Source organism: Mercenaria mercenaria, chromosome 1 (assembly GCF_021730395.1).
Source record: "Mercenaria mercenaria strain notata chromosome 1, MADL_Memer_1, whole genome shotgun sequence".
NCBI lineage: Eukaryota > Metazoa > Mollusca > Bivalvia > Venerida > Veneridae > Mercenaria > Mercenaria mercenaria.
The window spans coordinates 77584591-77607670 of record NC_069361.1 but is presented as its reverse complement, the minus strand read 5'-3'; the positions used below and the strand labels follow the sequence as shown (position 1 = coordinate 77607670).

General features: G+C 35.8%; 1 long non-coding RNA gene across 1 annotated transcript; it reads right to left on the bottom strand.

The window, feature by feature from the left end:
- Nucleotides 1-1250: 1250 nt before the first annotated feature.
- LOC128559573 (uncharacterized) lies at nucleotides 1251-8034 on the bottom strand. Its single transcript, XR_008372476.1, has 2 exons — nucleotides 7727-8034; nucleotides 1251-2206 (listed from the first exon to the last, which is right to left on the bottom strand). It is a non-coding gene; the product is annotated as an uncharacterized LOC128559573 (long non-coding RNA).
- Nucleotides 8035-23080: the final 15046 nt, after the last annotated feature.

Below are 23080 nucleotides of genomic sequence, written 5' to 3'. Positions count from 1 at the left end.
ACAACCCTATGAAGTTTGAAGGTTCTAGGTCAAATGGTTCTCCAGTTATTGCTCGGAAATGAAGTGTGACGGACGGACGGACGGACGGACAGGGCAAAAACAATATGTCTCCTGGGGGAGACATAAATATTCATTACTGAATGCTGTAATAATATCTGCATGCGTATCTGGAGAAAGGGTCACCTTAAAATCTCTTTTATAACAATATAAAAACAAATCAGCCACAAGGTAGCATGCATTACCACTACCGTCCATGAACAGGCTCAATCAAACCGAGCCTGCAACATTTTCGTTTTTGTTGTGTTGAGCGACCTGTGGAGTCTCCACTTTTTCTATTTTATTAATTAACAGTGTGTTCGTTTGATTGAAAATCTTTTTCTTGCATCAAACATGACAACCATTTCTCTTTGGATTTTTATCAGCACTGATACTGTTCTTCAAGAAAATGTAAGTTCTACAGATACTAAAAGGGTCCTGTTTTGTGCTACAGACATACAAGAAACAAGATACAAGAAAAATTATATAACATCGGATAAGTACAACATATAACTTTAGCTTAAAGCTATTTTCCGACAAATACAAGTAAATAAGCTCAACATAAGTAAAACAGATGTAAGAAATTGCAAACATGTTAAAGCACATTTAAAGCAAGACAAAACATAGCTGACACTAAGCAAATAAGAGAAAATCACAATTTACCACATACATATTAAAGCAGCCCGCCCGGTAAGCTCAGCAGGTAGAGCGTTGGTCTACGGATCTCGGGGTCGTGAGTTCGATCCTCGGGCGGGGCGTATGTTCTCCGTGACTATTTGATAAACGACATTGTGTCTGAAATCATTAGTCCTTCACCTCTGATTTATGGGTATCAAGTCAAAACGTCCCCTAGTCAAAACACCCCCCATTTTGGTCAAAACGTCCCCCATTCAGTTTAGAATTTGGTCAAAACACCCCCTAATATTTTTTTGTGTATTATTCTCAATTCTTTTTAATTCCTATATTTTATCATCTTTTCAATTTGAAACTTATGGATTATGTACTGATAATACACAAAATTGATTTATTAGCACCTAAAATAATGCAATCAACACCTATCAACTATATATGGTTGTGCTTTAATTGAGCTGTGGGCTTACTATTAGTAGGTGTCATAAACCCATTAATCACCAGTAATAAGGTGTGAACATTTGTGAAGGGAAAATCTTTTCTTCTATACAATCAAAATTTGTATAGAATGAACAAAATGCTGATCAGAGTTATAACTTTATTTTTAAAACATTAATAAAACACCAGAACAGTCACTACTGCATATTTATGATTTACTAAGTAAAAACAACATCACACTATTCATTCACTGTTCTTCACCAAGAAGTCAAATTCACAATGTTATTATTATTATTATTATTATTATTATACCAGATTTGTTGAGTGCCCTTTTCATATGAAATATACGGTCAAGGACGCTTTACAATTAAACATGTGACATATCACAGATATGTAGGAAAATCACAAAACATGGCATATGCAATCATAAAACTGAAACTGAATAATTTGCTGTTCCAGTGTTCGTAGCCTAGGTAACTTCAGTCTTAATGAACCATTTTGGGATCGTCAGTCTCGTTTTATTTGGTATACATTCATCATTTTCTTGATATATACTGGACCTTTGTTATGTAATGTTTTATAGGTAAGTGTTAGGTTTTTGAATTTGATTCCGTACTCTACAGGTAGCCAGTGGAGATCTTTCAGGATAGGAGTAACATGGTCATAGCGGGACGATTTTGTGATGAGACGGGCTGCTGTGTTTTGAACAAACTGTAGTCTTTTAAGATTTGTTTTCGGTATTACATGCAGCAGCACATTACAATAGTCCATCCGTGATGTTACTACGGAGTTTAATTACTAGACATTTTGTTGCGTTAGTTGTTAGATATTTTCTTATGTGACCAATTTGTCTGATCTGAACATAGCACGATCTGGATACCGAGTTTATGTGCTGTTCCATGTCTAATCTCGTGTCAAGAATATCACAATATTAATTCAAAGTGTTCCAGCTACACAATATCAAGAAGTCCAATTCACGTTTATGCTAGTGAGTTTTTATCACAATTATTCCCCATCCTGAACTGTTGTGGTGAGCCTTGGTTTGTAAATGGTGATCATCTTTTTTAGCAAGGAACTTGCAGACATACCCCCTGTGCGGTAGCTGTAAAAGACATAAGAAACATTTATAGGAGATAAAAATCACAAACTGTGCATAAGTAACTGAAAAAAAATATAGTAAGAAAATGAAATGACTGAAAAGAATGTTAATACCTTTTTACACAAAGTATAAATAATAATACCATTTTACACAAAATGCCTTCAGTGACTTACTAGCATTGTAATTCTTGAAATAGTGAAGATAATTACTTCAAATTTTAAGATTTGAAAGATAAAAGAAAGTTTTTAATGAATATTTTGCTATCTTAATTTTGATTTTTGTCACTAATACAGGTTTCCTCATGGAACAGCCCATATTTCTTCATTATATCATGATTTCTTTTTAATTCTGGTACTTGTAAATAAATATTTATCATTCATTTCTCATCTGTTTTTACTAATCAATTCAACAGAATCTGTTGATTGAATTAACACCTATTGTAATCTGTTCCTGTTATAACACATCTACTCTGATTGGATTAACTTGACAGTGCATTGATTGCTTGTATATTACGCACGGGTATTTGTGAGAACAGTGAGAATATAAATGGACAATTAAAAAAACACAAACCGGATTATAATAGTGATACACAATACACAGTGAGTAATACATATGATTTAAATCATTATTATCAAACTATGTATCAGCAAGGTCCATACAACATGTCACAACCTGGGTTCATTCAGACACCAAGTACTTCACCCCCACCCACGCAGTTCAACAGTGGCTCATTCGGTTTTCAGGCTCCTCCACCTCCATGGGCAAATGAACTTTTAGAGGAAATAAAACAAATAAAACAAAAGCTCCAAAAGATTGATAAGATAGAAAAGACAGTTAATTCCATTAACTGCAAAGTGTCGGATTTAGAAACAAAAATGTAAAGTTTGGACACTCGTGTATGTGTATACCGAGAAAGCCTGTGATTTCGCATCTACTGAAATTGAAAAAAATAACAGGGAGTTGAAGACGGCAAAAGACGATTTGAAACAGGTAAAAAAATCATGCCAAAATCTTGATAAAAACTATGAATTACTAAATGAACAAAGTGTAAAAATGGAAGAAAAAATTAGTTACCTAGTATCACGATCGATGCGTGACAACTTAATATTCTATGGCATCCTGGAAGGAGGCGCCACCGAAAATTGTGCTATGCTGGTAAAAGAGGTCTGCAAAGAAACACTGAAAATTGACAACGCAGATGATTTTATATTCGACCGGGCACATCGTTTAGGGCAGAAAAGGGACACAAAGGCCCGTCCGATAGTGGTCAAATTCCACTATCCGACAGAAAAGGAGAAGGTACGACTAAGATCGTTCGACTACTCTGACGCATTAAAGTCAGTCAACAAAGGAGTCGGGGCGCAGCTACCAAAGAGTGTACGGGAAGCAAGAAAACCACTTTATCCGGCCGTGAAGAAGGCAAAAAGTGAACATAAATCTGTGAAATTTGTGGGAAACAAACAAACTTTTCATAGATGGAGAAGAGTACCATTCAGAAATGGAACATTAGGGTCGTCATGAGGAGTTACCAGATTTAAATGTACTGTCATGGAATGTAAACGGTCTGAAGCGTAAAATTGCAGATTAAGACTTTTTAGAATATATAACGAAATATGACTTAATATTTTTATGTGAAACTTGGCTTTCTAACAAGGAAAATATTATTTTTGATTTGAATGGATATTGTTGTGAACAAATATTCGGCAATAAGGCCAAAAACAAAAACAAAGGACGCTTCAGCGGAGGTATTTCTTTTTACTATAAAAATGAAATAAAATATATAAAAATAATTGAAAAACGACAATGTGGGATAATCTGGGTTAAAATATCGGCAGAGCTTTTCCCATTTGATCAAGATGTTTTTATTTGTCATGTTTATATTCCCCCGAATGACTCAAAGGTTTTTTCTGCATCAGATTTTGAAGTAGATTTTTTTGAGCAACTGGAGCTAGATACAATAAGATTTAATAATTTAGGTAAAGTCTTTGTTTCTGGCGATTTAAATAGTCGGACATCGGACTCACTAGATTATTTTGTTTTTGACAAATATCTTGACCAGAATATATCAATTGTTAACACTATTGACGTACCCCATCGTGTAAACAAAGACCATGTGCTCGATAGTAGTGGGCGGCGCCTACTAGATTTATGTCAAGCGACTGGCCTGTTAATAGCCAATGGCCGCTTGTTTAATGACCGTAACGATGGTAAATACTCTTACTGCTCTTATAGGGGACAAAGCACGGTGGATTATTTATTGCTAAACCTGTGTGATTTTGATACAATAACCTATTTTGATATTCTCGAGTTTAACGAGCACTCTGACCATGCACCATTGTTATTTCGTCTCCGAAAGAATACATATAACTCAAATTATAGCAATGCGCAAGAATATGCAGACACCAATAATACCCCCAAAATCGTCTAGGATAATGATAAAGTCGACGAATTTCGCGCAAGACTTATGAATATTAATGAGGTTATTCACGACCTGTCTACAGGTGCGTCTAGCGATCCTATTGATCACGTGGTTAACAATTTTACACAGGTATTGTATGATAATGCCACGGCCGTATTTGGTAAGACGTATAGTGACAGGCGGGCCCCTTGCCATAAAAGAGTAAATACTAAATGGTTTAATGATTCATGTCATTATTCGAAACGAGAGTTTAAGAAGGCACGGAATATTTTTAACATAGATAGGAACGATGAATCGAGACAAAACTTCATTCGCGCACGAACCAAATATAATAAAGTTAAAAAGAAAGCCAAAGAGAAGTTAAGTTTAATGAAGGAAAACGGTTAAATGACTTAGCAAAAGAACAACCGCGAAAATTTTGGAAAAATATCAAAAAGACATGGAAGAAGACTACCGATAAAACTGAAACATTAACCATCGAAGACTTGTATGATAACTTTAAAAATCTATTCGGCGAAGCAGCATCTAATAACGAATACGTCGATCCCAATTTTGATACTATCCTTACGGATGATGATTTAGACATGCAATTTACAGACATAGAACTGCGTACGGCACTATTTTCTCAAAAAAATAATAAAATGCCCGGCACTGACAATTTGACCAGCGAAATCCTAAAAAGCTCGTATGATATTATTTCACCATTTTTATTAAATTTATACAATAGAATGTTTGCTACAGGAGAATACCCTCGTTCATGGGGCGAAGGTATCATAACACCAATATTCAAAAAAGGAGATGTTAACGATGCTAAAAACTATCGCGGTATTACGCTGATAAATGTTTTAGCGAAAATTTACTCGCAGCTTCTACTTAACAGATTGACAAAATGGACAAATAAATATGAAACAATTTCCGACAACCAGTTTGGCTTTCAAAAGGGTAAATCGATCATCGATTGTATATTTATTCTTCATTCTGTCGTATCAAAGGTCTTAAATTCAGGCAACAAACTGTACTGTATATTCATTGATTACGAAAAGTGTTTTGACAAAGTTGATCGCTCCTTTCTTTGGTATAAACTGCTCTCAGAAAATGTAAGTAGCAAGCTGGTGAAAGCTATCAAATCGATGTACTCGGTGGTAAAATCATGAGTAAGATACAAGTCAACATGCTCAGACTTTTTCAGTTCGGACATCGGCTTAAAGCAGGGTGATCCGAGCTGACTTTTACTTTTCATGCTTTTCGTAAATGATTTGATGGACAATATAAACTCGGATCTTGATGATATATTCACAGTAAATGAATTAAAATTATTCCTCATCCTGTACGCTGATGATCAAGTTCTTTTTGCAAAATCGCCAGAAACTTTACAAGCTATGGTAACAGATATAGAAAATTATTGTCAACTATGGGGGCTTAAAATTAACACATCGAAAACTACGGCTATGATTTTTGAAAACGGGAGACATTCTCAATATAACTTCTTGATTTATAATGAGGTTATTGAAATAGTAGAATCATTTAAATATTTAGGTATAACATTTTACAAAAATGGTAACTGGTACCGAACACAAAAATGTATAGCTCAACACGCATCATTTGCCTTGTATAACCTTTTCTCTGTTTTTAGAAACATAGAAATACCAGTTTCCCAAAATGTCATCTATTTGATTCGCTTGTTGCCTCTATAATGAATTTCGGTGCAGAAGTGTGGGGAATTCATGAAGCTACCGACATCGAATTGATTCATATTAAATTTCTAAGACGAATCCTGGGTGTGAAAAAATCTACCAATTTGTCAGCTCTTTACGGAGAACTGGGAAGGGTACCATTTGTAATCCAACGTAAGATAAATATAATAAAATATTGGATTAAGATTTTATGCCAGTCTGATGCATCCCTTGTTAAAATAACATATTTGATGCTAACAATTGGCGCTGATCAAAACTGTTCATATAATGGAAAGAACTGGGCTTTTCAAGTGAAATGTATCCTTCAGCAACACGGACTTTCATATATGTGAAATGAACAATCAAACATATGCATTCCTTTTCAACTTATTAAACAACGAATTTTAGATACATATTTACAAAAATGGTATTCAGACATCAATAATTCGAATCGACTTCAATCATATTGTATATTTAAACACGATTTTGAAATGGAAAAATACATAGATGTTTTAACTGAACCCAAATACAGATTCGCCTTGTCAAGATTTAGATCTTCTTCTCATAGCTTACTAACTGAAACAGGAAGATATGATAATACCCCTCGAGAACAAAGAATATGTAGGTCCTGCAATATGAAGAAAGTTGAAAATGAATTTCATTTTTTACTCGTCTGCCCAAAATTTCGTGAACTAAGAAATAAATACTTTAAACCGTATTTTTGTCACTGGCCAACAATGAAAAAATTTGAAACTCTCTTGTCATCGAAATCTAGAAAGACTATTTTTGATTTGTCAAAATATATACTACTGTTTGCAGATCCAATTGCCCTTTCGTCTTTTCTTAAATCGATAAACTTGTACCTTTACAGCGATGCTGGAGCTATTTTTGGATCTCGTCTATACAGGTAACTCCGCCTTTTCCGATACGAGTAAAAATTACTGAATGAACTTGTTTACATAGACTGCGTTTAACTGGACTGTAACAGATGTACTAGAACTAATCTTCATTTAAAATTTAAATGAATCTTACCACAATGCAAACTACATTTAGGTAGCGTGGATATGAAAAAAGACACCCTCTTGTACATTACAGGGTTTTTTCTGCCTAAATTTCAGTACCTTTTGCTGCATACTTTCAAATAATGCACCCCGTGTTTATTTTTTTAACAATAATAATAAAGCGTTACTGACTCGAGTTGTTGGATTCGCTCATCGTTTATTGAAGGGCATAAATTCGTTTCCCGGAACCGACTATGCTTCCTTAATTGAAAAAAAGTCGGAATATGTGAGTCTTAGTCTAACTAATCTGACTCGATCCTATGAAACAGTTACGAGTAGTTTTCTCCACTCGAAAGAAATTGTCATTGCCAGATTTGGGTTTAAATGCTGATATTATTGCGAATATAAGATAAATTCAAATAAAACTTACATGTATCAAAAGGTAGTCCAAATAATTTTACTCAAGAGTTGAATATTGTTATATTTTTGACTGGTTGATAACAACTATCTATTTACGTCCGATACATTTCCATACACAGGTTTATTTTTAGGTTACACGCCACGCCTAATTCATCGACATTTTTTTATTTACTCCATGTACTTTACTATTCGCATTATGGTTAACAATTTCGTTTTTACTGTATGTTTTTAAATTGATGGCATTTTCTTCTTATTAAAGATTTTTCTATTCTGTCTTTGCCTTTTCTAGCCGAAAGTCCAATTTTATTTTTCGCATTGATTTCAATGTATTTACTTATAAGACATAATACAGGGTGGCCAACCCACGTGACCTTTGGATATCGAACACGCGAGAAAACGTCTCGATTCAGGTTATATTTTTGCCTATATTTTCCTTATTACTTGACGGATTTTTATAAGATAAAGAGCGTCGAAGATAGCAAAATGAGTGCTGTCTTCCGCACAAAGCCTCCGCAGTCAGTTCTCTGTACTTTTCTCAAACACTTCGCCCAACTGCTTTTTCGTGGAAAAACTGTGTAGATAGCGTACACACTTTTTTCCAAAACAATCAGTTTTTTTTTCAAGATCAACAAACTTCAGTAGAAATCTATAGCAGAAATATTATAGCACGTGATTTATTTTAACAGTATATAATAAAACCTACAAGATTGGATGAAACACTAATTGTTTAATGAGAAATCTTGCGAATTGGATATCGTACACACATATATAATGTATGATATCGTTCACACTAATTTCATGAACTAACCAGGATAATGTTAGAATTACATTGATTTTTCTAAGTTTTATGTTTAAGTAAAAAACTTTAATATCACTGTTTCGATGAATTCTATTTTAGGCAATAATGGCTCAGATATATTTTCTATTCATAAAAAGGTACACCAAAAGTAATAAAATTGAAGATGCAATTATTATAAATAGTGTTTGTTCTCTTTTGAACAAGAATGTGGGTCTTATTTTACATGTATTTCGACCGTCTTTTGTCATATTTGTATAAAATATCAAGTTTTTTTCATTCAAAATTATGTATTTTCACGGGTTCAGGCTACTTGTGTGATTAGCATACAATGTATTTATTCTACGTACTCCAAGTAGTGAACATCAATATTGAAATATAGCCGTGTTTTCGTAATGTTGGCAGTTCTATTTTCCCTTTCATTTTGCAATTTGTTTGTAAAGAGCATATTTTGTAACATGTTCAACACCCTTACTTCCTAAATGAATATATCTACATACATGGTAATCATAATCATAATGACAGTGTAAGTGTGAGAAATATATCCAGTACGAAACTGACCAGGTAAGTAGAAATGTACTTCCAAACAAGATTCATTGAACATTTCAAAAAGTATTTTCTACTCAACATGATTGTGTATAGTGATAAAATGGTCTTTAAGGTATAAATTTCAAAAATTAAGAATCACATAAGGCGGATATCTAAACACTTTTTCTGAACTTTGCCTGAAAGAAAAACAAAAACAAAAAAAACAACATATGGCCAACATTAATATACAATTTATGAATCTGCATCTTTTTCAGAAATGAGTGCGAAAAACGTTTGTTCGGCTTGGGAAATCCCTAAAGGGTGCTGAAGCACTACAACAGCACGAAAAGAAACACAACAACAGTGCACTTTACATATCCTGAAGAGACATGAATGAAATGTTGACGGAGAGGTTAAATCACATCTGTGTATAGATTGTGGAAAAGCTTTTGTGACGAGATGTGACATATGTTGTTTTACCGAGGAGGATAACAGTAAACTTAAAGACAATATATCAAAGCACAACGAGTTGAGGGTACATAGATGAAGAAGGCGCAACCTGACTTGCAGGTACCGTAAGCAGCAGTCTCAGTCGACACATAAAGAAAAAACACAAGTGATGTTTTAACATTTATATTTGATTACTATATTCCGTAATACAAGTTTCCATGAATCGGTTGGAAGGCAGATAACGTTTTAGCTGCCATCATTATATATATTAAAAACATTGATTATTGTTGATATCAGTTTGCAAAATAGCAAACTAATATATTTTTCAAATGTTACTAGATTTCCAAACTATATCTGTCCCGAGCATTTTAGTCCTCTACTGGTCGAAAACCGTTTTCGGAGACTGTAGGATTGCGTTTTCCCGTCTGTATGTCATTCTGTAATTCCGTCCGTCTTCAATATATTGTCCTGTCCAGTCTGTCACTTTATACAACTTGGCAAAAATGTTTTTCATAATGAGACAATGTGTCACGCGCAAACCTAGGATTCCTAGCTGAAAGGTAAAGGTCACACGTTAAAATTGTATGAACAGGGCTTGTTTTGTATCCGATAATGAGACAATTTGTCAAGCATAACGTTCATACCCCTAGCTTATAGGTGAAGGTCACAACTGGTAGTCAAAAGTTAACATTGCATGAAAATGAATTACAGTATTACTTCGATAATCAGACAATTTGTCATGCGCAAAGCCAAGTCCTTAGCTCAAATGTCAAAGTTACACTTTGAAGTCAAAAGTCAATAGAGTTTTTTCCCCTGTCGAATCCATTTCCCTGTCATCCATTGAGGGACTTTAATATTACGTAGCACACATGTTTAAAATAATAGGACAACTTGTCATGAAGAACGCCCAAACCGTATCTCAAAGGTCAAAGTCACACTTGAAGGTCAAATTCAAAACTGATCTTTTCCTATCCAGTCTTGAAAATATTTTTAACAGAAGCGCTGCGGATGTGTCATATGGGCCGAATTCAGATATTGTTGTTTTTTTTTTCAGAAGTACTTCCGTTAAATATGTTGCTTTTCTAAGTTTCATTTTCTCATATTTGCATGGAATTTGATTAAATTGAAATTAAAAGCTTTTTCATATTTGTAGATGTTATAAGCTATAAACAACTGTATCTTTTTATATATGCAAAGTTTATTTTTTTTTTTTTTTTTTTTTTTTTTTTTGGATTTAACGTCGCACCGACACATGATAGGTCATATGGCGACTTTCCAGCTTTGATGGAGGAGGAAGACCCCAGGTGCCCCTCCGTGCATTATTTCATCACGAGCGGGCACCTGGGTAGAACCACCGACCTTCCGTAAGCCAGCTGGATGGCTTCCTCACATGAAGAATTCAACGCCTCGAGTGAGGCTCGAACCCACATCGATGAGGGGCAAGTGATTTGAAGTCAGCTACCTTAACCACTCGGCCACGGAGGCCCCAAATGCAAAGTTTAATCCAAATGATGTCTGCTTTAGCATGTCATGTATATAGTACATTTTTTTCATGTTCTAGTATATCATTCACAGAGGTTATGCTGTAGTTGAGATAATTAGTCACCTTCTTGTAGGGGATTTCGTATTGCTGGGCAATACGTCCTTCACTTCTTTGGGCATTTTAGTGAATTATCTCCAATGTTTTACTTACTTACATTTAAGACAATATCTTTGATGACTACACTGAAGGTAGTTTTACTGTATTTAAGTAAGTTTTAAACAGTCAAACTTTCGTCCGAAAAGGGGAACGAATCATATTTTTTGGTTAGCTTTAGTTTGATGAACTGTGATTTTTATTTAACTGTACTGTGATTTATTGCTGTGATTGTATTTCGTCACTTTGCAGATAATACCAATAAAACATATTAATAGAATAAACAAATCAAAATATTGAATACACTGTCTTGTCTTTTTAATTGGAATCAGTGCATAAACATATACATGTATGTACATTGTATGATATAAAGGTTTTGCATTGTAATGTATAAACTATTCTTATTGTATCTACCAAATATACATCTTCACACTCCTGTACCAATCTGAGCTCACATAACTAATTACATACACTTGGTTATTTAATTTTGTTAATCCTTGATGCAGGTTTTGGCCATCGAATGTTAAACAGCAAGATTTCCCTTCCATTGCTTCAGACAAAGATTAATGGTATCGAGAAATATACCTGTTTTACTGAAAAAATCGTCGTCTTCAAGCATAGATTAAATTTTCGGACATTGTCTAAACTAGGTACAGCGAAATTAATATCCGCCTCGCCAGGAGCACAGAGTCTTTTTTGAGCTTTCTCACAATTTGTTCAGAGCTTTTGTACCCAGACATAAAATAAATGAATCTGCCTCCAAATGTTTTAGAACCTTTTTTATCCTCCAAGTAACGCATAATACTGGTACTTTCACAGCTATGAAATCCAGAGCCAAAACGCTATATCTGATAATGGAAATCTTTCGAAAGAATTCTTAAAGCGTCTCGTCTAATCCTTCCTCAGCAAGATTGTCCAACACTTTTGGAAGAAGTTGACCCCATTTCTTTCTCTGAACCTTTTTTCTCTTACTTAGATGGCTTAAATTCAGATGAGGCTTCTTTCGTGTCATCGTGCTGGAAGAAGAATGTTATCAAAGAGATAGGAAATTGGAATTTTAACACATTTCTAGCATGTTCTTAAGTTTCTTTTTCATTTAATCAATATTCAGCTTTAACATGGGAAATGACACTAACGGAACTAAAACAGTAAGGTTAATGTTTTTCTCACATTGTTTTATGTAATTGTATTTTAGTACGGTTACATGTTGTTAAATACAAATGATCACATGTCAACGCACAGACGTTATTATAGATGCTGCACAGTGTGAACGATATCCATACAGAAAACATGTGTGTACGATATCCAATTCGCAGGATTTCTCATTAAACAACTAGTGTTTCATCCGATCTTGTAGGTTTTATTATACACGGTTAAATAAAATCATAAGCTATAATATTTCTGCTATAAATTTCTACTGAAGTTTGTTGATCTTGAAAAAAACTGATCGTTTTGGAAGAAAGTGTGTACGTTATCTACACAGTTTTTCCACGAAAAAGCAGTTGGGCGAAGTGTTTGAGAAAAGTACAGAGAACTGACGGCGGTGGCTTTGTGCGGAAGACAGCACTCATTTTGCTGTCTTCGACGCTCTTTATCTTATAAAAATCCGTCAAGTAATAAGGAAAATATAGGCAAAAATATTACCTGAATCGAAACGTTTTCTCGCGTGTTCGATATCCAAAAGTCACGTGGGTTGGCCACCCTGTAATAGCTATTTGCGATCGCGCTGTATAAAATTTTACCGGTAAATTTATGAAAAATCGGCGGTTTTATGAAATTTTTTGATTATTTTAAAAAAATTGTATTTTAACGAAATGCCCTAAATTCAGCCATCTATAGATCTTTACGACTTGAAAGTTGAAGCAAACTTTTGGGATTTTAAAAGCCCACACGCGTTTCCTGTGTAGGGACACCAAATTTCGGTTTTTTCTTATAAAAAAATTTACCGGGTTACCTGTTTTGGGTTCCCCTTCTCGTCTACGTTTTCACTCGGGATTTTCCTGTGGTGACTTCTTTCTTAATTCATTACTCTGCCTGTATTTGCCAAGTTAGGGTCTACTGTAAATGAATTTTTCCCCTATTTTACTATTGTTTTCATAGTTGTTTTTTTCCCTTTTTGTTTCTTTTCTATGAAAACTTTTAAATTTGTTTCAAATTTTGTTAAAACTGTTAAAACTACAAAAATATGAAAAAATCAGAATCTGTGTGTGCAAACGAAAAAAACAATAAGTACTGTGATTTACCTCAATTATTTGGGCCTTTTAGAGTGCCCTTTCACAACTAAACGTGGGATTATTTGACTTAGTGAGTCAAACGTTCTTTCCAAACGAAGAAAAGGCTTATAAAACTGCCTTTATGTTAAAAATGATATAAAGTTTAAACGACTTCAAAAAAATAGTAATAAATTCACATAGTTTTACACGAAAACCATTTTTTACACGTAAACTCCCCCAAAAAAAAAAAAATAAAAAATAAAATAAATCAGTTTTTTGGATTGAAAATTTAATTTTCAAAATGTTGCGACTTAAAGGGTTCAATGATCAATGAGTCCCTTTCTATAAAACCATGTATATTTTTGCATGGTTAAAAATTTCGTCGATAAAAATTTTGTCATAACAAAAAAAAAACTTTTTATTTAACGAAATTTTAAATTTCCATATTCTACTTTGAAACAAAATATAAATTTTCTCCTTTTTCATTGCACTTTACAATGTATGCAAGTACGGCGAATTTCAAAGATTGAGTCAAGCGCGCGCTTTGTGTGACGTCAAATAAAGAAAAAAGTTCACCCAAAGGAATAAATGAGGGGGGGTTAACCGCAGCCTTGCCCCCAAAAATGTTTTCACTTCACCGTTTTTGTGACGTAAAAAGTAAGTCTATCGATTCAAAAGGGGGAAAGGGCAATTGACTCAAACATATATATTTGCTACCAAAAACGAAATTTTCGTAAATCTCCCACATTATTTTAATATTTGTAAATTCACGAATAACTATATAGAAAAAATTACCTATAAATTTTTGCCTTTTTTATTTTTTGCTCTTCTGCAAAGCTTTTTTTCACTGTTTTTCTTTTGAAAGGGAAAAAAACTTTGTTATTTTTTTTATGCAATAAAAAATTTTTCTATCGATTCTATTTTTTGAATTATTTGCTTTTCATAATCGATTATGATCTGTATATTGCTTTTTTTTTCTTTCTGACCAGTTTTTTTAAATATTTTATAAAATAAAATAAAAAATTTTTATTAAATGTAAAAGGGTATTTTGATCAGATTTTGGAAAAAAATTGCGTTTTTGCCAAAAAAAAGTAGTTAGAAAATTTTTAAAAATTGATAAATTTTTCCACAAAAGACATTACTGAAGCTATAATTCAAAAATCAATAAAAAATAATAACAGAATATAACTTACCTTGTCACGGTTTCTGTGTTGCCCTTCCCACACGAGTCGCGGGCAATGCATTTTGACGGGGGGCTACTTTTTTTCCACATTTAATGTAAGGACCTTCTTTTTTAATAGTTAAAACTTTTTTTAAACATTTTTATTTGTTGTGCAATTATACTTTTAGATCCTGTTTACAAACAGCTTTTTGATCCATTAACGTTTTTGTCATCATGCATTTGTTCAATTTCTTTTTATAACAAAAAACATTAAATTTCATTTATTTTTTTAATAAAAAACAGAAACACATTTTTTACACAATATAAACATCACATAATTTACAACAAACTTCAAAAATTAAGGTTTACAATATCAAATAAAATCTAGCTTTTAAAACAATAAAAAACATCAAATTTAAAATTTTCCCAAAATTTAACTTAAATATTATTTACATAAAAATTTTTAAGGGGGGTTTTTGACAGTTTTTTTTTGGAAAGGGGGGGTGTTTTGCCAGAAAAGGGGGGACGTTTGACCAAAATGGGGGCGTTTTGACTAGAGGACGTTTTGACAGAGGACTTTTTGACTAACACCTTTTCAGGGGGGGAATTTGGGCAGTTACTTGGGGAAAACAGGTTTGTACGGGTACAAACCAAAACGCAGGTTGGGTTAACTGCCCCCCGTTACGAATAAATACTGTTGAAAGACGGCTTTAAAACCCAAAAACAAACAAACAACAAACATATAAACACTTTAAAGTAATATAAAAAATAGCTATTCAAAAGAAAAGAAAAATCACATACAGTTAAAGCACCTTAAAACAACTTAAAACAAACTGATTTTGGGAAAAAAAAAAGAAGACTTTGGGCTTTCCCACATACATCGGCTATAACTAATCTACAAAAAAGAGAACAAAGGGTTACACACACTGAAATAAAATAAATACATTTAAAGGATTATATAGACTGGAATTTCTTGGTTTTGTACATAACTTTAAAGATTTATCCCACAGATTTCTAAGATGAAAAAAAAAAATTTTACGATGAAATAATAACAATATTAGCTATAATTTACGTAGGCAGGGCCTTTCCGATTTTATTATCCCTTTCATGGAAAAGATCATTTTTGAAACAACCATTCCGATTTTTTGTTCGATTAAACTTTTTAAAAAAAAAAATAATCAAACAGAGATTTTGCTCCGACCTTTGGGGAAGCCGAAGAACTGAAAAAATTTTTAGCCGCTACGTCTTATACATAAAGCTGTAAAAAAAATGACTTCTTTTGCAGAACAATAGTTCAAAACCACTTTTTTTTCAAAAACCCCCGTTTTTTGCGACCTTGGGGTTTAAAACGATCCCGGGGGACCCTGTTCATGAATGGTGCGCTTCACAACATGATACTTTTTAGACAAATTTGGGACATCAATCCTACTTTAATAACATTTAAAATTTCACAGGCACTTTAATATTTGGACGTTCAAAAGTGTCAAGTTTGTCGAAGACAGACTTACATGTGGACTTTTAAAAACCTCCGCAAGATATTTGCGAAAAGCTCTAAAAGAAAATTTTTTGAACTTTGAAAAACTCGGACTAATAAATGCAGGGCGGGTCTGAATTTTATTACTTCGCCAAAAATTTCGCCATCAGCAAAGTTCATTTACTCACACTTACCCAAACTGTCAGACTTACAATTCTTTGACGTGCGCAAGAAAAGAGAGTGGGTGAAAAACTGCAAGTATGAAAGAAAATTGAGTCCCTTCAAAATTTCAGTTTACAAATTTGCGACAAAATTGGGCAATTTTTATTTGGTATGTTTAATAAAAAGTCCTGGCTTCCAAAAATCAAATGCCGCTTTTTAATATAAATTTTTTTTTCATATTTGCGGGTTTTGAGTTTTTGGGGCCTATATTTAAAAATACCAAAATAAAAAGTTTCCAACTTTTCGTCCAAAGTCAACTGAAATTGAAGAAGAGTATGGATCTTTATAAAAAACACTCTACATCAGTTAACCCATTAATTTATCAAATTCTGCAAGCAAATCTTTCAATAAAATTGCCGATTTTTACAAGTCACTGCTAGATCACTCATTTTTTGGGGCCATTTGAACAAAAACAATTCCGCATGACGTAACAGCGGACTCTAAAAAATTTCATTAAGCACCTTTTAAACAAAAGAAATGATTTTACATACAAGTTTTCTTAAGGATTTATCTATGAAATAAAAATTTCCAATCAATTTTTAAAAAAAAATAACCCTTTTTCCCAAATTTTTTGTGCCCCCGTATGGGATGCAAATTCAATACGAAGCAGCACTTGATGCTCCTTTGGGTTTTGCGCGGGTGAAAATTTAGTCTCGATTTCAAGGAGCAAGATGGCGGCGTAGAGAAACATTTTTAGACCATTCGAAATTTCGGGAGTTCTGCCATCAATTTTTGGGTTTTTTAAAGCTAAAATTTGGGGACAAAAGGGAGATTTTTTCATAATTAACTGATCAAAAATACTGCGCCGATTTCTTTTTTTAAAAGTACTTTTAAACGGAGCGGCAGATTTCTGGCACGATTTTTGTAAGATTTCCCTTTAGCGCTCCCCCCCAAATCCATATTTTTAAACCGAGGCCTGGAATTAACTAGATTGGGTCAGATAAACAAAAGTTTGAAAAATGAGAATTGCACCCAGTCCCCTTTTCGGGCCATCAGGACATGACAAATTTGCTTCTGTGGCGGGACCAGGGGACAAGACCCCCCGACATAGCTCAATCCATCTATGAACGCCTAATTTTTTAAAGGGGAAAGGGGGCCCCTTAGAAGGGCAGGTGGAGAGCCCTCTCTTAAAAAATCCAAAAGGGGGCCCCACAAAACTGCGGTAGGCATTCCATAATGGTATAATAATTGGGAAAAGCTAAACTTTAGACTTCTGAATGAGGGGGTGACAAAAAACCATTTCTATGCTTGTGTCTGGTATGACCTTTCCGAGTCAATATTTGTTAAATCTATGTCAACGAGGGGGTTTTTCTGTGCGGAGAGAATGTCAGTTGTGTTTTTTGGGGGCTGATTCAAGTGTTTTCCCCTTACAGCCTTTTAAAACGCAGGTGACGCGCTGGGGTTTTGGGACCTTTTGGGGGTAAAGCTCCCGCCGGGGGGGGGGGGTTGTACCATTTTTTTCTTGAAGTTTATTAACTCGTGTGGGCCCAACGTGATTTTGGGGCCAAAAAGGGGCCACGGAGCCCAAAAATTTGGTGCCGGCCAAAGGAAGAGGGAAATGAAAGTTAATTTTAACCCGCATTATAAACTACAAGAACAAAAACAAAAACTAAAATTAAATTTATTATTCAGTTCTATTTTTCAAAACTACAATCAGGATTTTTTACCCTTTCAAACCTGGGCCCGGGGTAACGGTCATTTTTTTTCCCATCAGTTCTTTCCCCGGGAAAAAATGACTATTAGTTTTTTTCCCCAGGGGGGAAAATTGACAGTTTTTTTCCCCCGGGGAAAAAACTGACTGGTCTTCTTCTCCCCCCCCCCCCCAGTCAATTTTTTCCCCCCAGTCGCAACTGGTTACTCGTGATCATTCTTATGGTGGGAAAAACTAACTAGTCAATTCTTTCCCCCCTCATCAATTTTCCTGGCTAGTCAATTATTTCCTGTTAGTGAAGTGGAACTGGTTATTCTTGGTTATTCTTAACTAGCCTGTTTTTCATTTCCGATAGTCGATTTTCATTTAAATTTCATATAAAATAAGAAATATGTTTCATATTTTGTGTAAATTAAAGAAATGTTTTTAAATGAACTTATTTTAATTTCTATTGCATTTTTTTGTTTGCCTTTTTCCTGTTTCAATTTCTTCTAAGGTAAGGAAATTACTGCTGGTCAGTTCTTTTCCCATGTAGCCAGTACTTGACCAGTAATATGGGGGAAGAAATTGACCAATCAGTTCTTTTCCCCCTAGCCTGTACTTACTCTGTTAGGTGGGGGAAGAAATTGACTGGTCAGTTCTTTCCCCCCTAGCCAGTACTTGACCTGTCAGGTGGGGAATGAAATTGACCAGTCAGTTCTTTCCCCACTAGCCAGTACTTCTTTGTCAGGTGGGGGAAAATTGACTGTCAGTTTTCTTTCCTCCCTACCAGTACTTGCTGTTTTAAGTGGGAAGAAATTGACCGGTTTTAGTTTCTTTCCCCCTATCATATTCTTGACCTGTCAGGTGGGGGAAGAAATTTACTGGTCAGTTTCTTTCCCCTCTAGTCATACTTGCTAGAAAGAACTGACCGTTTTCTTCCCCCTCTAAGCAAATACTTGCTCTGTTAGGTGGGCGAAGAAAATGTCTGGTCAGTTCTTTCTCCCCTAGCCAGTACTTGACTTGTCAGGTGGGGAGAAGAAATTGTTCTTTCCCCGCTAGCCAGTACTTGCTCTGTTTGGTGGGAGAAGAAATTGACTGGTCAGTTCTTTCCCCCCTTGCCAGTGCTTGACCTGTCAGGTGGGGGAAGAAATTGACTAGTCAGTTCTTTCCCCCCTAGCCGGTACATGACCTGTCAGGTGAGGGAAGAAATTGACTGGTCAGTTCTTTCTCCCTAGCCAGAACTTGACCTTTCAGGTGGGAAGAAAAAATTGACCAGTCAGTTCTTTCCCCCCTATCATATACTTGATCTGTCAGGTGGGGGAAGAAATTTACCAGTCAGTGCTAGGGGGAAAGAACTGACTGGTCAATTTCTTCCCCCACCTGGTAGGTCAAGTATTTGCAAGGGGGGTAAGAACTGACCGGTCAATTTCTTCCCCCACCTGACAGTTCAAGTATAATGCTAGGGGAGAAAGAACTGACCGGTCAATTTTTCCCCAAACCTGATAGATCAGGTATATGCTACAAATGTAGGGGGGAAAGAACTGACTAGTCAATTTTTTCCCCCACCTGATAGGTCAAATATATGCAAGGGGGGAAAGAACTGACTAGTCAATTTCTTCTCCCCACTGGACAGGTCAAGTACTGGCTAGGGGGGAAAGAACTGACCGGTCAATTTCTTCCCCCACCTGATAGGTCAAGTACAGTCGAATACTGTTACCTCGATATTCAAGGGGCTGTAAAAATTGCATCGACTTATCCGAAGTTCGACGTAACGATATCTACTATCTGGAACTACTTTGTACTTGTGTCGGGCTTCTATATTGCCATTATATCCAATGCTTTTTTTCTGAGGGTTTTAAAAGGGAAAGAAATAATATAAAACGTAAATACTATTTCAATTTTATTGACAGATAAAACATCTTAATTAAATAGTACATACATAAATACAACTTTTTAATTTTTCAAAACATACGTGTAAACATTACCATTTTTATTCTTTCCTTAAACAAGTCTGAATGCAGCGGTAATGTTCCTAGTTGAGTAGTCATTTTGACTGTGCTTCGATAATGAAAATTTGCCAGTTAAATACGAATATTGTTACGCAATCCTAAATGGCAGATTTTACTCCGTTTAACAGAAAAATATTTCATCCAAATTAGTTGTTATATTAGAAAACAGCTTGCCCGCTTGCACGCTATTTTATAAGACTAATTATTGGGAATTAAATGCAAACTTCCTGACATTTAAATTGGATTAAAGATCAAATAACAAAAAACACACACATACACACACTAACTCGATTATGATTAATACATCGCTGGACAACAATAGGTTGGTTTTCACACCTTACAAATAACATGGATATCTTTGACACGCTATGATATCGACGAAACCAGGTGAAAAAACTGTACAGGTAAGTTGACAGGACTGAAAAATCTCATTGAGCTAAACAAAACATCGAGCTAATCATATCGAGGTAATGATAAATAATTACATTGAAATATATAGGGAAAAATCGGGACCGACTAAAACACATCGTGCTAACCGGAGTATCGAGCTAACCGATATCAAGGTAACGATATTCAACTGTATATGCAAGCGGGGAAAGAACTGACTAGTCAGTTTCTTCCCCCAACCTGATAGGTGAAATATATGCTAGGGGGGAAAGAACTGACTGGTCAATTTCTTCCCCCGCCTGATAGGTCAAGTATATGCAAGGGGGGAAAGAACTGACCGGTCAATTTCTTCTCCCCACCCGACAGGTCAAGTACTGGCTAGGGGGGAAAGAACTGACCGGTCAATTTCTTCTCCCCACACCACAGGTCAAGTACTAACTATATATAGGGGGGAAAGAACTGACTAGTCAATTTCTTCCCCCACCTGACAGGTCAAGTACTGGCTAGGGGGGAAAGAACTGACTAGTCAATTTCTTCCCCCACCTGACAGGTGAAGTACTGGCTAGGGGGTGAAAGAACTGACTAGTCAATTTCTTCCCCCACCTGACAGGTCAAGTATATGTTAGGGGGGAAAGAACTGACCGGTCAATTTCTTCCCCCACCTGATATGTCAAGAATATATTAGGGGGAAAGAAATGACTAGTCAATTTCTTCCCCCACCTGACAGGTCAAGTACTGGCTAGGGGGGAAAGAACTGACTAGTCAGTTTCTTCCCCCACCTAACAGATCAAGTACTGGCTAGGGGGGAAAGAACTGACTAGTCAATTTCTTCCCCCACCTGACAGGTCAAGTATATGTTAGGGGGGAAAGAACTGACCTGTCAATTTCTTCCCCCACCCGATATGTCAAGTATATGTTAGGGGGAAAGAACTGACTGGTCAATTTCTTCCCTCACCTTGGGAAAAATGATGCGTAAAACCTGAAAATTGGGAAATTTCAAGAACAAGTTTTACCATTGTATGAAATTTAATTCAGCATTGTATGTCACATTACAAATTCAAGTCATTTTTATATGCCCGTTTGAAAAACGGGACGTATTATGGGAACGCCCCTGGTGGGCGGGCGGCGTCCACAGACTTTGTCCGGAGCATAACTTCTACATGCATGAAGGGATTTTGATGAAACTTGGCACAGTTGTTTACCATCATGAGACGGAGTGTCATGCGCAAAAACCAGGTCCCTAGGTCTAAGGTCAAGGTCACACTTAGAGGTCAAAGGTCAAATTCAAGAATGACTTTGTCCGGAGCATATCTTCTTCATGCATTGAGGGATTTTGATGAAAGTTGGCACAATTGTTCATCATCATGAGACGGAGTGTCATGCGCAAGAACCAGGTCCCTAGGTCTAAGGTCAAGGTCACACTTAGAGGTCAAAGGATACAAGAAAGAAAACTTTGTCTGGAGCATATCTTCTTCATGCATTGAGGGATTTTGATATAACTTGGCACAAATGTTCACCACCACCAGACGGAGTGTCGTGCGCAAGAACCAGGTCCCTCGGTCTAAGGTCAAGGTCACACTTAGAGATCAAAGGATACAAGAATGAAAACCTTGTCCAGAGCATTTCTTCTTCATGCATAGAGGGATTTTGATATAACTTTGCACAAATGTTCACCGACATGAGGCGGAGTGTCATGCGCAAGAACTAGGTCCCTAGGTCAAAGGTCAAGGTCACACTTAGAGGCCAAAGGTCAGATACAAGAATGACTTTGTCCGAAGCATTTCTTCTTCATGCATGGAGGGATTTTGATGTTACTTGGCACAGTTATACACCATCATGAGAGGAAGTGTCATGCACAGTTCCTTTCTTTAGAATTACTTCCCTTTGTTGTTACTATAAATAGCTTATATTGTAACTTCTTCATTACTACATTACTAGTCGTAGGGAAAAATCGAGACCACTTATCTGTAGTACAACATGCATGCTACATCCAATTTTGAGGTGTATTTTGACCAATCTCTACCTGGTGAAGATTTTTGTGTGGACTTCCATTTTTATACGCCCGTTTGAAAAACGGGACGTATTATGGGAACGCCCCTGGCGGGCGGGCGGGCGGGCGGCGTCCACAGACCTTGTCCGGAGCATATCTTCTACATGCATGAAGGGATTTTGATGAAACTTGGCACAGTTGTTCACCATCATGAGACGGAGTGTCATGCGCAAGAACCAGGTCCCTAGGTCTAAGGTCAAGGTCACACTTGGAGGTCAAAGGTCAAATTCAAGAATGACTTTGTCCGGAGCATATCTTCTTCATGCATAGAGGGATTTTGATGAAAGTTGGCACAATTGTTCATCATCATGAGAAGGAGTGTCATGCGCAAGAACCAGGTCCCTAGGTCTAAGGTCAAGGTCACACTTAGAGGTCAAAGGATACAAGAATGAAAACTTTGTCCGGAGCATTTCTTCTTCATGCATAGAGGGATTTTGATATAACTTAGCACAAATGTTCACCACCATGAGGCGGAGTGTCATGCGCAAGAACCAGGTCTCTAGGTCTAAGGTCAAGGTCACACTTAGAGGTCAAAGGATACAAGAATGAAAACCTTGTCCGGAGCATTTCTTCTTCATGCATAGAGGGATTTTGATATAACTTGGCACAAATGTTCACCACCACAAGATGTAGTGTCATGCGCAAGAACCAGGTCCCTAGGTCTAAGGTCAAGGTCACACTTAGAGGCCAAAGGTCAGATACAAGAATGACTTTGTCCGAAGCATTTCTTCTTCATGCATGGAGGGATTTTGATGTAACTTGACACAATTATACACCATCATGAGACGAAGTGTCATGCGCAGT